Source organism: Prinia subflava, assembly GCF_021018805.1.
Source record: "Prinia subflava isolate CZ2003 ecotype Zambia chromosome W unlocalized genomic scaffold, Cam_Psub_1.2 scaffold_22_NEW, whole genome shotgun sequence".
Classification (NCBI taxonomy): Eukaryota; Metazoa; Chordata; class Aves; order Passeriformes; family Cisticolidae; genus Prinia; species Prinia subflava.
The window spans coordinates 1,637,318-1,651,638 of NW_026960606.1; the positions used below are offsets into that span (position 1 = coordinate 1,637,318).

Genomic DNA, 14,321 nt, shown 5'->3' on the forward strand with positions numbered 1-14,321 from the left:
TGAAGGTTTCTCTTCAAATTTCTCTTCCAGTTCCACTTGATGCTCGGTGAAGTGGACTCTACAAAAGAACTTGTCAAAAGTTTAAAACATACTAAATTTTCCTCAACATTCAGAATTCTGCTTAAACTTCCACTCAACATTCATCCCCTTCCTCTTTGAACCATGAAGGTTATTTCAATTTTTTGAGATATAAAACATCCCCTCCCTCATCTGCACTGGCATGGGGACATGGAAAGAAACCTCTCCAGTGTGGCCACGCCCCTCCTTCACCTGCCCTGGCGTGGCAGCGGTCGAGGAAAGGCCCTCTCCCTGCTGGCTCTTGGGGTTCACCCCTCCTAAGGCAAGATCGTGACCGAGGGCCCCCTTTCCCTGCTCCACACCTGCGCTGAAAATTGCTGTGATGTCTGACGCAGATGTCGTCTGTGTTTGCCCTGCCTGATCTTGCGCTGACTGCCCTGGCTTTGTGCCCCCACTCCCAAACGTGTTTGCCCCGCGGTCCCGCAGGCCATGCCCAGCATGGCTGGGACCAGAGCAGACAGCACTCCCCCTGCCCGCACTGCACCCTCCCCCTCCCGCCACTCCTGACCGGGGACGAAAGCGAACAAAAGTGGTGCAGAATTTCTGCGTGACGTTTGTTCGCCCACCCCTGCTGGATTTGGGGTGGGGGAGTGAAAGGGCTTGGAGGTGGGCTCTGTCTTGGGCTTCCAGTCCCCTCCTGGGGTGAAAGCATCCTGGCCAGAGGATAAACCTCGAAGATCATATTCATGTCCTCCTGGTCACTGGGGAAAACCAGGAGTCTCAGTTTTCCTGGGACTGTGTGGTGGTGTGTGTGGAGGCTCTGGGGAACCTGGGGAAAGCTGTGCCTGCTCAGATTTCCCTCCTACACCTCCTGTAGGAGTCAAGTGTGCTGGCTGATGGCCAGCAGAAGAGCTACTGTTCTTCCCCACAATGGCTACAAGCATTCATCTCCCTGTCCTGCTGCCTCCCCATGGTCTGTGTGTGTTGCGCTTTTGAGGAACCCCTGCCCGTGCTGTGTGTGTTCTCACGATTGATCCCAACACTGCAGGTTTTCTCCACGCCCCGGTGCAAGCGTCCCATCCACTCCCTCCACCCCTGCGGCTTTCCCCTGGGGGGGGGGGGGGGTGGAACAGTGCAAAGCTGCGGCACAGTGTTCGCCCACCAGCCACTGCTGGAATTTGGGACAGACTGGAGGGGCAGAAGGGTCCCTGTTCCGGAACACCCAGCTCTCCCTCCTGGGGCTCGCATGTTTGTGGAGATTCAGGATGCTGTGACAACTCTGGGGGAGGACACAAAGATTTCACTTGGCACTGGCTGCTCTGTCCTTGCTAAAACCCATGGGTCCCGAGCACCACTGAAGGGGTGCATTTGTGGAGTGGAGGGGGGGAAGGCAAGTGCAGCAGGATCAGCAGATCGGCCCCGCTTGCTCCCTGTTCCTTCGTCTCCCCTTCCCGGGGACCGTGCATTGAAGCACAGAAGCAAGCTTTAAAAAACATCTTTTCCCCCTTTCTTTGGCCCTGTGGGTGAGTGGGTAGTTGTACGTTTCCCGATTTTGGAGACGAGGATAATTGCAAATCTGTTTGGACTATCTGGACCCCGGTGGGCCCCCCTTTCTCCTTGAAAAGAACAGGGCATATGCCTTTATTAATATTCAGCTCTTTATTAAAGTGATCAGGTCTTTATTAAGGTCATCAGCTGGATGGTAGGGTCTGGCAGGAGTTTTCCACACTGCTGCAGCCATCTGAAGGAGCAGGTGCTGTCCCAGTTCATCACTCCACTGCAAACAGTGGGTACCGAGTCCTTGTTCCCATAGGAACAGCTAGAAGCTCTCTCTGGTCAACCATCAGAAGGCAGAGCAGTGAGGGGTCTGTCACTGGAGTGCAGAGTCAGCTCTTTACCCTCAGGGAAAAACCTCTAGAGTTTCCCATTCTCTGTCTCAGTCACTTGAGCTGCCTGGCTCCCATTCCATTCAGACTCCTCATAGGTCATGGTGAGTCTTCAAACCAGGCCAGGGGGTGTGTCCACTCCTTCCTCGGCCAGGGCACCATCCAATTCTCCTCTGATGCATCTAGCTTCCCATCTTGGGGTGCAGTTCCTCTCAAAAAATCCTCCCAAGATTCACAGAGTCGATTTTATTTGCATATACAAATGCATATGCACTTGTCCTGGTTGCAGCAGAGGGTATCCCTGCTGAAAAAGGTAGCTACAGCCAACAATGACAGGGCTATCTAGACAGGACCCACTCCTTTTCACATTTTAATGAGGTAGGAGAATGCCACAGGGCAGCTTTTTGAGCCCTCATACCCACTGGGAATTCGTTCATAACATCCTCACTTGGGATAAAACCTCCTATTTGAGGAGTTTGAACCCCAATCAAATGATCTGGCTGATGACCAGAATGCGAAAGAGGAATCACTTCTTCTGGGCTCTGTGGCATAAAAGAATCAATCATTGCCGTATTATAAAAAGGAATCTCAGAAAGAATGCGAGCTAGTGCCAAGAGGCCAGATACTGCCTCACCCTGCACAGCTCTATTATTTACATCATTGATCAAATCCTGCCAAAAGGCTGGTTCAAGCAAATCAGAGGTCTTGAGATGTGGATACAGTTCGCAAACCCAAAGGAGCAGAGTTTCTGACTCTGTTAGTGTAGGAAAACATATAACCGCACAAAGGCAATCATATGCAGTTCTTTATTAGAGTGTGGTGGGACGCCCAAATCTTGTGCCCCAGGATACAAAGTTGCTTTGTGATTTTATACCTTCAAATTACACATACATCAACTAGCACCCCCCCTTAGCTACTGTCTCTCTAATCCTTAGTTACTGTCTTAAATCATACCTATACTTTACCCTGAGTTATACTTGATTTGGTTAAGACAATGCTTCCCAATTATCTCCCGGGCTAGAGTCACACTCGATTCAGTTAAAACAATAGTATGATACTAGTTGCAGTAAGCTGACGTTTGTTCCAAGGCCGGGCTGTGTCACGTTTCAGGCCATGCGTCTTCTAGCTCCCCACCACCCTCAGTTAACCATGCAGAAATTATTTTTAACCCTCCACTATCAACTCCTGTGTTGAAACAGATAACTGATGGGCAGCCACGGTGCTCTGCAAAACAGAGAACACATGATTCTTATCCTGGGAGATAACACCTCTCATGTTCTTAAATTTGACTGGCTCTTACCCAGGCCTAAACCAGGCCACCGCTGTCCTTTGAAATCCGGTCCGATCCTTTGTCAATCACTGGCCAGTAGCTGTCAGGGTGACAGAGTCCAGGCGCCCTGGAGATCTGTCTGAGACTGAATTAAGGGCAGCGTCTCTGCAGAGATCTTCCTATGATTTTTTCAGGAGTTCAGTTTCTGGCTCATCGCCATCAGAGGGCTGGCTGTGTGCCCACTGGGCCAGGCCCGCTGGGCCGTGCCCACCCAGGGACTCCAGTTCTCGGGTTCTTATCCCTGAGATTTGGTGGTAAAGTGTCTTTTGCCCTCTGAAACATCTCATGCCAGAAGCAGAAGAAGAGTCAGGAGTCGCCATCTCGGGTTTTCCAAGGTTGTTTATTCTTTCTTATCTTATAATTCTTTCTGTGCTCTGCCGAAGTTCCTACTGTGGCAGAGAACTCATGGCGACTCCCCCCAACTGGGAGGGTCTTGACTTCTTATATTACAGGTTACTTGTCTATTATTTACAACTAATTACCAATGCCTACTACCTATGCTAGACAGGTCATATGTCATATCTACTCTAAACCAATCTCTTGTGACCCAACACTGCAGAAGATGGAGGGCAAAAACAAGAAGGAAGAAGAACAGGTCTACACCCTGATTCCTCCATCTTGGCTCTTCAACCTCCATTCTAAAAAATCCCAAATTCTACTTTTTCACCATGTGATAAACTAACTACTACTCATTTCACACTCTTGAGACTTGTAATTCCTCCTGGGCTCTGTGCCCAACCTAGACACGAATAAGTAAGATAAATGAAAATTTATACAAGCAGAGTGGGGACTCTGAAACACAAAGTTGTGTTTCGTGTCAGGGAAATAAAAAGAATCTGTGTAATTGTAGAACACGGCCATGGGACAGTTATAAAAATGAGTACTAATAAACAACTGAGGAAAGCATGGAAGAAGGTTTTTAAACAAACTTTGCTTGCAATTACCTATTATAAATCTCAAGCTATTCTGTAATAAGTGTCTTTGAATTATAACTTCAAAAGCTTATTTTGTATTAAAGAATTTTAAACTGTAGTTTTAGAATGTAAAAAGGCTTTCTCACAGACTGATAAAAAAAACCATCCTGGATACAGAAGAAAGACTTCAGCTCACTGATTTATGGTTCCTGAAAAAGGGGAAACTGAACATCACTATCAAAGACTGATAGACCTGGAAAATAGAAGCTGGACCTCACATCTGGAAGCTGGACCCCACCACCTGGGATAAATATCCTGGATGTACATCCTGGAATATTGAAATCTAAAATGGACCACAATAGGTACTGAATAATGACGTTAAAAATTGGAAATAGAAACTGCTGAGAAAAGCTTATGTATATCTATGAATGTAGCCAATAAAATCCCAGCAAGTCCAGCAATCGGTGTGCAGTCGGAAGGGAAAATCCTTCTACTGTACCCAGCGTGCTCTGTTCACACTTTACCATGCTAATTAATTAATTATTAAATTGAATTGCTGCTTGATATATTGGCCCTGTCAAGTGTCTCATTTCTAACAGTCCCGAAGCCTCCAGGGCAACCAGAGGGATGCCCTGGAATCCAACAGGAGACACAAACGCTTTGTGTCTTTTTAACCTTTTCCATATTTGGTTTTGGTGTTTTTCCCTTTTTTGCTACATGCAGTCTTTAGAGGTTTTCTTTGTGTTGTTTTTCCCCTCTGCTTTTCTATCACTGGTGTTTGGGGAGGGGGCGGGGATGCAGCAGCCCCAGGGGAGCTGTAGCGGGCCAAGCCTAGCAGGCCACGTTGGTTCTGCATGGCTCCCACCTCCACTGTTGCCCAGGCATTCCAGAGTTAAGGATCTAATCCCTACAGAGGTGAGCACAACATGGAGGCATTTGTTTGATTTTCCTTTCCCGGCCCCGGCAACAGCTGGAAGTTTTTCTCTCCCCCCCCCCCCCCACCCCCGGCCCCCCCCACCGCTCCAGCACAGAGTGGGTTTTGATTACCTCTGTTTAATGAGGCTTTACGTATTTTGTGTGCCTTGAAAAGGTGTTGAGATAGGGTTTTTTTCCCTAGGTTGGCTTTGCTTTCTAACTGATTTTTGATTTTTTACAGTTTTATGGTTGCTGGAGAGATAGAAAGCAGTAAATGCAGTGCCTTATTACCTATCAAAGATTGCAACATAGTCTGATTTCTTTAACAAGAACACTGATGAATTTGCCAGATGAAATTACACAAAATACAATTGCAAGAAGCTACTCGGCTGTTCAGCAGTTTGCCAAATTACTCATTGTTATATTTATTTTTTCAGTAACCCTGCACCAAAAAATCTTACAAAATTTCTGTTTCCAAGAAATTTACAGTTGTCAGGGATTTTCTCATAACCAAATTACTTATGGGTTTAATATGCTTGTTAGGACATTTATCCCTCCAGTACATCATCATGCTTTATTTCTTTTACGGGTTGTTCACTTTGCCATTTCTTTTGGTGTTATAACAGTACAATAAGTCACATCTTGTTGTATCTATAACTTTTGGAGATATTAATTTGCAGTTGTGTTTACATAAGGTCCAAGGGTATAATGCTTCTGTTAAATTGAGCAAGGCTAAGTATTAATGGGTTGGTTTAGTGGATTTCATGTCTGCTAAGTTTCAAGATTAGTAAGTCTAGACAAGGTTTTATTCCAGTTTTATATGGATCACAGTTGTATTCAGTATAATGGTTGACTTTGAGTTTTCTTAAAGGTACCTTCTGTTTTACTGAGGTAATAATTGAGCTATTAATTTGAAGTCCTTTTAGGGCATAGTTTTATTGAGTTCATTTTGTTCAGCTTTATTGCTGTCAAAATCTGTTTACACCAAGTTTGAGTGTTATTCAGTCCAAGTTATTATAGATATTACTGGTGAATTGTTCAGTGCTTTCTTTTTCATGCTTCCTAATACCCATGGGTTATGGCAGTGCAGGCTGTGCAGGAGGCAAAGCTGTTTGGGCTTTTCTGCATTTTCTAGGGGTTCTCTGGGTCTGTTGATGTTTTTGAACTTGAGGAGAGGGTGGAAGCTCTTGAGGACCACCTTCTAAATGGTAGATAAGTGTTGCCCTGGTTTTTCTGAGATTTTTTAAAGCTTGCTTATAAGATGGAGTCAGTTCTTTAGCTACTGTTGCGATATTAAGGGTCAGTTTTTCACTTTCTCACGCTTTGGAACATAAACAACCTTTCTTGTTTTTGTTCACTGTCCTTTGCTAACATATTTCCAGCCTGAAAACAATGTTGGTTGACAGCTGGTCTGGCCAGTGGGGTGAAGGGGTAGTAACCCCAGGAGCCAGTGTGCTTCCAGACCCACAAAATTATAAAAGGAAAGAAATAAACAGGCTGGCCCCCTTTTTTCAGTGGGGAGCAGCTTTCACTGAAGACCTCTGCCTCCGTGTGGTTGATTATTGCGTTCCGGGCAACAGATAAGCTCTCTAGTTTTTTCTTCATGGGATGCTGTTGTCCATCCTTGCTGTGGGATGCTGTGTTTCTTCTCAGCTTTGGATTGGGTTGTCAGTGCAGTCTCATTTTGACTCTATTTTGTTTTTCAGATTCCAACTCATTTGGTGAAAGAGCTCATAGTTTTAGCTCCCTTTTTGTTTCATTTTACTGTTATAAATACATGAATGTTTGGAATATATTATCTGAACTTTTTCGGGTAGTGAAAACCGATATATTTTTAAGAGACAAGGTTACAGGTGGACACTATCTTGAATCATGGGAGAGAGCACAGCTTTGAGACGTGGGGAATGGCCGAGAGCCAGGAAATATATTGCATCCGAGGAGACATGGGGCACGGTCTGAAGAACCGTGGACTTTACACCTGATAAATCATAGCTGTGTTTTGAGTGTGATAAAAGAATAGGATAGCTAGTCAGGAGGAGATCCTGAGGAAGAAGGAATTGAAGGTATTGCAAGAACAGTTTGGGAAGACTGAGCAAATGGGAGAGACACTGCTGTGAGGAATCTGCTATGAGGTCAGTCTGGGTCTGCAGGTGGACCCTGCAGTGAGAGTCTGTTGCAGTCATAGTCAAGCTGGGTGAAGGCCTACAGTCAGAGGTGGCAAGGGAATACTTGTCGTATTCTACTGTCCCATTCCTACTAGAATACAGTCATATTCTAGTAAGAAATAACCAGTAGTCAGCGTCTGCCAAAGGAACCCTACAGCAGGAGTTTACTGCAGTCAAAGGTCAGTGAATAGTTAGGATCAGGATAGCTGAATTATAAAGAAGAGCAAACCAGGACCTTTTCACATTTTTAAACAAGAGTCTGTGGCTTGACTGTTTCTATCTCAAACATGAGGTCTGAATACTAATTGTATGGTATGAACTTACTGATATGATAATAGGCATTATTCATTGATATTACTGTGTTATAGCTGGCTTCTTAGAAAACGTGTTGTTTCAAGATTTTATTTACTTATTTATTTATTTTTAACTGCTTGAAGTATTTCATAACTGCTGTTGTTAAGGACCTTGTTTTAAATATGGATTAAATTGTTCTCTAGCTGGTTATGCTAGTTTCTGCACTAGCTCTGTGGTTTGAACCAGTGCTGTTTCATGATTTTTAAGTATTTTTCAGAGTTCCAAGAAACAATATCTGAGCTTCATTGAAGACCTCCTCTGAACTGATGATATTGTGACCTTTAGTTCTTGTTACAGAAGCAGTCCAACAGTTTGCTGTGTTTAAAGCATCCCTATCCTGAGGGAATTTCAGGGAGGGAGGAGACCAGGTATTAAATGGTTCAACTAGTCGTTCACCCTAAGATTTTTAAGAGTCTTGTTTTGAAAGAGGTCTAGGGAATTCTCCTCCAGCTTAGAGCTTGGGCAGTGGCCAGGCCTTAGCTCTATGGGGATGGGAAATTTGCCAACAGTCCCAGGTGTTTTTTGTATCAAAACAGTATTCACAGAATCACAGAATTACTAGGTTGGAAGAGACCTTCAAGATCATTGAGTCCAACCCATGTCCTAACATCTCATCTGAACCATGGCACTGAGTGCCACATCCAGTCTTTTTTTAAACACATCTAGAGATGGTGACTCCACCACCTCCCCAGGCAGGTTGCTTTGACTTGGCAATTTGACCCTATGAATGACAGCTGGACCTATATTGGCAATTGATAGAGAGACTGGAAGACTGATTTGGTGATCAGAATTTGATTTTACTCAGATTTTCCAAAAGCTTATATACCATTTCAGGAAGGTTAATAATTTTCCACTACAATAACTATTCAAATCTATCACCTGTTTGCATTTTTTTTTGGTTTTGTTTTTGTTTTTTATACTCTCAGGGCTGAGGCTTCAGCTCTCATCACAATTCCTGCAACATAAGCTGAATCTGTTATTAGATTAAAATGAAACAGAAAAATTTTGAAAAGCTCTGACAACAGTAGCAAGTTCAATAATTTGAGGGGATCTCTCAAAGGTGAATACATCTGATCTTTAGGCACTAGAAAAAGAGTCTCTTTATACTGTTACTGATTTATGAGAGCGACTAGAACTATCTGTAAATACTGTTAAGGCTTGAAGTGGAACTTCTCTTACATTTTTCTATTAATTGAAATAAAGGTGTTAAAAGCTTATGTTTTGGAGGATGTATTGAGATTTGTCTGCTGAATTCAGCAAAGGCCATTTGAATAGCTTTAGATTCTTGAAATATCTAATTCAAATAAAGGTGATAAGAGGCAGGAAAACAATGGAAAATTTTACTCTTGCCAGAGAAGTTAGTCTCTGTCAGGCTTTAACAATTAGTTGGGCTATCATTTAATGTTGGGTACTGATGGTTTTGGTTGCTTGGTGAGGTAGAAAAATCAATGATAAGCAAAGGGTCTGGTGCTTTGGAGTCTCAGAAATATCAAAGTGTGGGGCTGTTTTGCTAGATGCAAAATTATTAAAGGGAAAGGCAGTTCAGGTGCCTAGCGTGCAGCTTGCTGGTTTACAAAGCTCTGCACTGCATGTTGAACTTGTAAATTAAGTAGTTTAGGTAATAAAAAGTTTGAATCTTTCTTTAGCAGTTCAAACAAAGGACTTAGTTCTGCATTTGGGATTTCCAATAGGGAGTTTGCTCCCAGAAATTTTTTTGCACATCATGCAAAGTTTTGATTTCAGGTAAAATTTGCAAAGGTTGTGTTTAAATAGAATGCATTCTTATGCAGCAGCCTAGATATTTCTATGGGGATCTCCTCTGAACTAAAAATCAAACTGGTTAACACAATCATTGTCAAAAGCATGTAAGTTTAATGGGCTATGTCTGAGCACTAGAAACAATTCTCAGTAAATATCATGATAGTCAGGAAATCATCATATATCCTTATTCTCAGTGGCAGTAAGCCACTGTGCTCTAATTGTTCAGGTACATCAAACATATACACACATTAATTGTTGAATTTGTGCATTATTTCTGATGCATCTTGATGGATCACATTGACAGCAAATACCTCGTCTTTTATGAGATGCACAGTACTACAGTATTTCACATTTAACACATTTGCATTCAACCTAGGTTTGATGACAAACTAGACAAGAGAAGGAGAGAAGCAGTTCTGCATTAAGTTCTCACTCAAAGGCTGTAACCATTTGTTTAGAGTCCATCAAGAACAATTTAAAAGACTGAAAACGTAAAAGAGCTTTCTGCAGTCTTCTCAGCAGGGGTGCTATCCTTGGCTCCCCCTTTCCTGTTAAGAGATATTAATATACTAAACTTTTTTTGTTGTTGTTGTGGGTTTTTGTTGTTTTTTTTTCTTTCTAGGTTAGTTTTAAAGTTGTGCACTTCAATGACCTTTATACAAAATCTGACTGCATAAAAATTCTCTACTGAGATAGAACATCTCTCTCCCACAAAACCAGTGATGCAGACAGCACAAAAGGCTTGACAGTAGCTATCTTCTCTTCAGGCCCTGTAATTTGCACTAGGTGTTGGCTCTAGTAACTTTGACTGCTTCTACTCACTCCTGAAAGGACCTGGGGGACAGGCATTAATGGCCAATCATTAGGCCATTGGTTTTGGGAGATAAGACTAATATCTGCACCAGTATCAATAAGTCTGGTTAAAATTAAGTCTTTGCATTTTAGAGCCACTTTGCATTAGCATGTGGGGTGTAATACCTTGTGTTCAGAAAATTTGTGGGGCCCCTGTGGAAGCAAATCAGCTTCCTCTCTGTTCAGCTATCGTGGGTGCGGATAGGGATACTGCTGAGAAAGGTATGAGCTGGGCGATTTTGCTCTCTGCTGGTACTACACAGGGCATCTGGGGGGTCTAAGCCATGATCTTTATCGCTCCAACTGTGTCAGAGTCAATGACTCCTGGCAAAACAGTCCTGTTACTGAGGTAGATGATCTACCTACAGGCAAGGCATGAGAACTGGGTACTAAGAGTCTATAGATTTCTTGTAGGGAGACAAAAACTGAGCAGTTAGACAACATTACTGCATCACAGGATGAAATGTCCAATCTTGCACTTCCTGGGTGGGTGCACGAAGGTCGGAGACGGTCTGGTGGATGGGGGCTGGGCTGGTTGGAAGCTGAAGGTTGCTTTTGGTTGCTGCAGCAGCTGCTACATTGGCTGTAGGATTTGTGTCTGCACTCGTTGCTGTGCTGTGCTGTGAGATGATTTGCTGTAAAAGCTGGCCATTTGGTGAAACTTGAAGCAGCATTGATTAGTGAAATAAAGGCAAAGTCTCTGTCTTTAAGGGCTTTCTTTTTTATCTGTAACCAATTGTTATGCATATTTGAAGGGAATAAGTCTGGATCTTTTTCGGGGCTGGGGTTGGAAGACTGTATCACTGTTAGAGTCAATGTCTACATAAGCGATAAGCGTTCGGCGGCTCTGGGGTTGCTGGTGGGATACTGGTGGGGCTGTAGGTGGTGGCTGGGCTCTACCTCTGGCTTTCGTCAGAGAGTGTGCAGACAGGGAGCGGGACTTGGGCAGATTTCGGTCTAGCATGGCTGTCGGGGCCGTCTCCACAGTAACTTGGCAGGCTACCTTGCTCCTCCTCTCTTTTTTAATCACATCCATGACTGCCTTCCAAGCAGCAAGCAAGCATAGCTCTGGCTCATGGCCAGGCAGCATAGCCAGGTTGTAGAGTTTGACACCGACCTTGTCTCAGTAGTGGAGAGTAAAAATATTGGGTAACACGTGTGGAAGTGACTTAAAGTTGTGCTTTAGGATAGAGGATTCATGCTTGCTCAGAAAGGCTAGCATGGTTTCATTAATGTCTCTCTTGTCGGACACGACCTGTCCCATACTTTGAGTTTTCCTGGCTCACCTGACACGTTGCAGTATACAGGCGATTACGGGCCCAAACGCAGTTCTCTCACTGTCACAATCAGTTCCAGGGGTGTCACCATTTGCCATCAGGTAGCTGGTTCTCTCCTCACACAGGGCACCAATTATTGGTGATTGATAGAGAGACTAGAAGACTGATTCGGTGATCAGAATTCGATTTTACTCAGATTTTCCAAAGGCTTATATACCATTTCAGGAATGTTAATAATTTTCCACTACAATAATCAGGTTAAAGATCATACAGACAACTCATACATTTCACATCTTTTGCTTGCAGAAGTCTTGATTGAATCTTCTCTCTTCCCATAAGCAGGTCTAATCCCATCTTCTGTAATCTTCAAATCTCCATTTCTTCCTGCCATGGCATCTTAGCTATCAAACCAGCTATGCTAATTAAGTCTGTTTTACTCTGTCCCATGTCCACAGACCTATCTTTGACAAGAGCTTGGAGAATCATTATCCGGAGAATGATTGTCCAAATCCTCACTGATTTGCAGTCTATCAGCTGTTTGCAGACTCTGGGATGATGGTACAGTATTTCAGAGATTGCTAATTACCTAATTTCACATGTGTTGATGATTATGTATATTATCGGAAATATTCCTAATTATTGTACCTGACTTATTCCTGATTACTGTCAGTTTCTTGTTTCACTACATATGTAGTTTTGTTTTGTTATTCCCTTTATGTTCTTAGCAAGAGTCATGCATGCTGCTTTTTAAAACAAAAAACAAAAAAAAATTAAAAAAGGAGAATTTAGGGCCTTAAGGTTGAATAACGCAAGATATACATTAGAACATTAGACAACAGATAATTTTGAGTAATGTAATATTTAGATTAGAAGTTTGGAAAAAGAGTTATCAAACCTAAACTTTAATTTTGAGCTCAGATCATATCTGCCAGAGGCTCTATGTATTCAGATCTACCAAGTTTTTGGTTGTAATCTATATGCAGTTAGAAAACAAGTAAGTGAAAAAACACACTGTAAACTAGCTGTATGAAGTTTTCCAAAAGAGTTTCCAGGCTTCTAAAGGAAAATACACTTTATCAAGGTAGAAATTTTTTTCAAAATAATTTTTTCAACTGATTCATTACCTTAAAGAGAAGAAATGTGTGTTTTTATCAACAGGTTAAAAATAGTCATCTATTCAGTTGATCAGACAACAATCGCCTCTGAGAAAATGAGGTTCAGTGAGAGGAGAGGTGACTTCATCACCACCCAGCCTTTGTGATCAGAACAGGAGCAGAAGTAGGACTGCCAGAAGATGGATGTGTCTGGAGACTGACAGAGGAAACTTGTCAACAAAAGCCTTTTGTCATCATCATGGTATAGTGTTCCTACTAACCTTCTTCAGCTATTTCCTGTTCCAGGTTCCCAAAAAAGACATTCAATGATGTCAAGATCAAGGTTTCCAGCTAATGGACTTTCTCCTGAGCTATTTGGACTTTGAAATAGTGAACATTTGTCTCAATTTCCCCTAGTGACATTGGACATTATTTTTCTCACCCTGTGAGACCCTGTGTCAGTGACATGATTGGATTTAACAAGTTTTTGTTGATTGTAATTAGGTTTTTACATAGCATCCTTCCTTACTCCAGGTGTTGTTGCTGCTCAAGCTTTAGCTACGCTTAATAAGTTGGGATGCTAGGCAGCCAAGTAGTTAAATAGAACTTTAATTATTTCATATCAGATGCTCACTTATGTAGATAGTATTAGACACAACACACTGTAAAATAGAGCTGTTATAGAGTTTTGCTATTATCACATGGGCATGGATGTGAGGATTTTGAAGGAATGTGTTGTATGAACCTCTCTGACCATTCTGCATCCATCCGTGGGAAAACTCAGACAAGTACAGGATAATATGAAGAGGTTGACTGCTGGTGACTGGGGGTTGGATGAATGGTTTGAGGGATGGGGAATCACTGGATGGTTGAAGGATATTACAAAGGGAGCTATGTTGTTACTGGTAGTCATTGTTTTGTTGCTTTGTATTATTCCATGCATTGTGGAGTTGGTGACTCGCTTTATGAAAAATACAGTAAAGAGAGTTTGTCTGGAGCAAGAAAAAAGAAAGGAGAATTGTAGCAATTCATCTGTATTACAGGCCATTTTGATGCACCAGCCAAACGGTTTGTAAGTAATCTTATCAAGCCACCTGCAGTTTTGTTATTAGAACCCTCAGGAATTCGTCAAGGTTACTGAGAAAAACAGGGCTAAAAATAAGAAGAGCCTGAGAATCTGATGACCAAGAATGCTAAACCTAGATAAAGGAGGCACAACGTGTTGATGAACCCTGACCAATTAGATGTCCTGAAGGAGATGTACCTGCCTCTTGAACAAGCAATTTAGCCAACCCAGAGGTGTGCCCACATGGACGGGAGACTTAGAATCTATAATTGGAATTGTATTGTAAACAATAAACGGCTTCTGGTGAAATCATATTGGTTCATCTATTCAGTTGTCCTTATCATCCTGTGTGGGCCTGACATTGGTCTGAACTTAGGCTTCAGGATCTGCCAGTGTCTGTGTGAAAGGCAGGTGAGCAACTTTCTCATGTTAGCCTGAGAAATCTAAAGGAGGAATTCAAACAAACCTTGAGAAGTGAGAAACCATCCGCAGGTGGTGTTTTTCCAACATGTTTACTGGAAAGAAATGTTTACTAAAGGGTGTAGAAGCTGAATAACCAATAATGTTCTTTGTACCAAACTACTCTACGAAAGTAGAATTTAGAAGAATAAAGGGTGCTCTCATATTTACCATCATGGAGAATCATGTTGGTATTTCTGTGCCATCCGAAAACCATAACAGCACCCCTG

General features: G+C 42.6%; 1 long non-coding RNA gene across 1 annotated transcript in view; it reads left to right on the plus strand.

Annotated features, from left to right (window-relative positions):
* The window catches only part of LOC134564887 (uncharacterized), a 32,495-nt gene extending 18,291 nt beyond the window's left edge, over positions 1-14,204 (plus strand). Inside the window, exons 2-3 of the long non-coding RNA XR_010083692.1 lie at positions 11,928-12,030; positions 12,631-14,204. This is a non-coding gene — a long non-coding RNA (uncharacterized LOC134564887). The remainder of the gene's footprint in view (positions 1-11,927; positions 12,031-12,630) is intronic.
* The last annotated feature ends 117 nt before the right edge of the window (positions 14,205-14,321 follow it).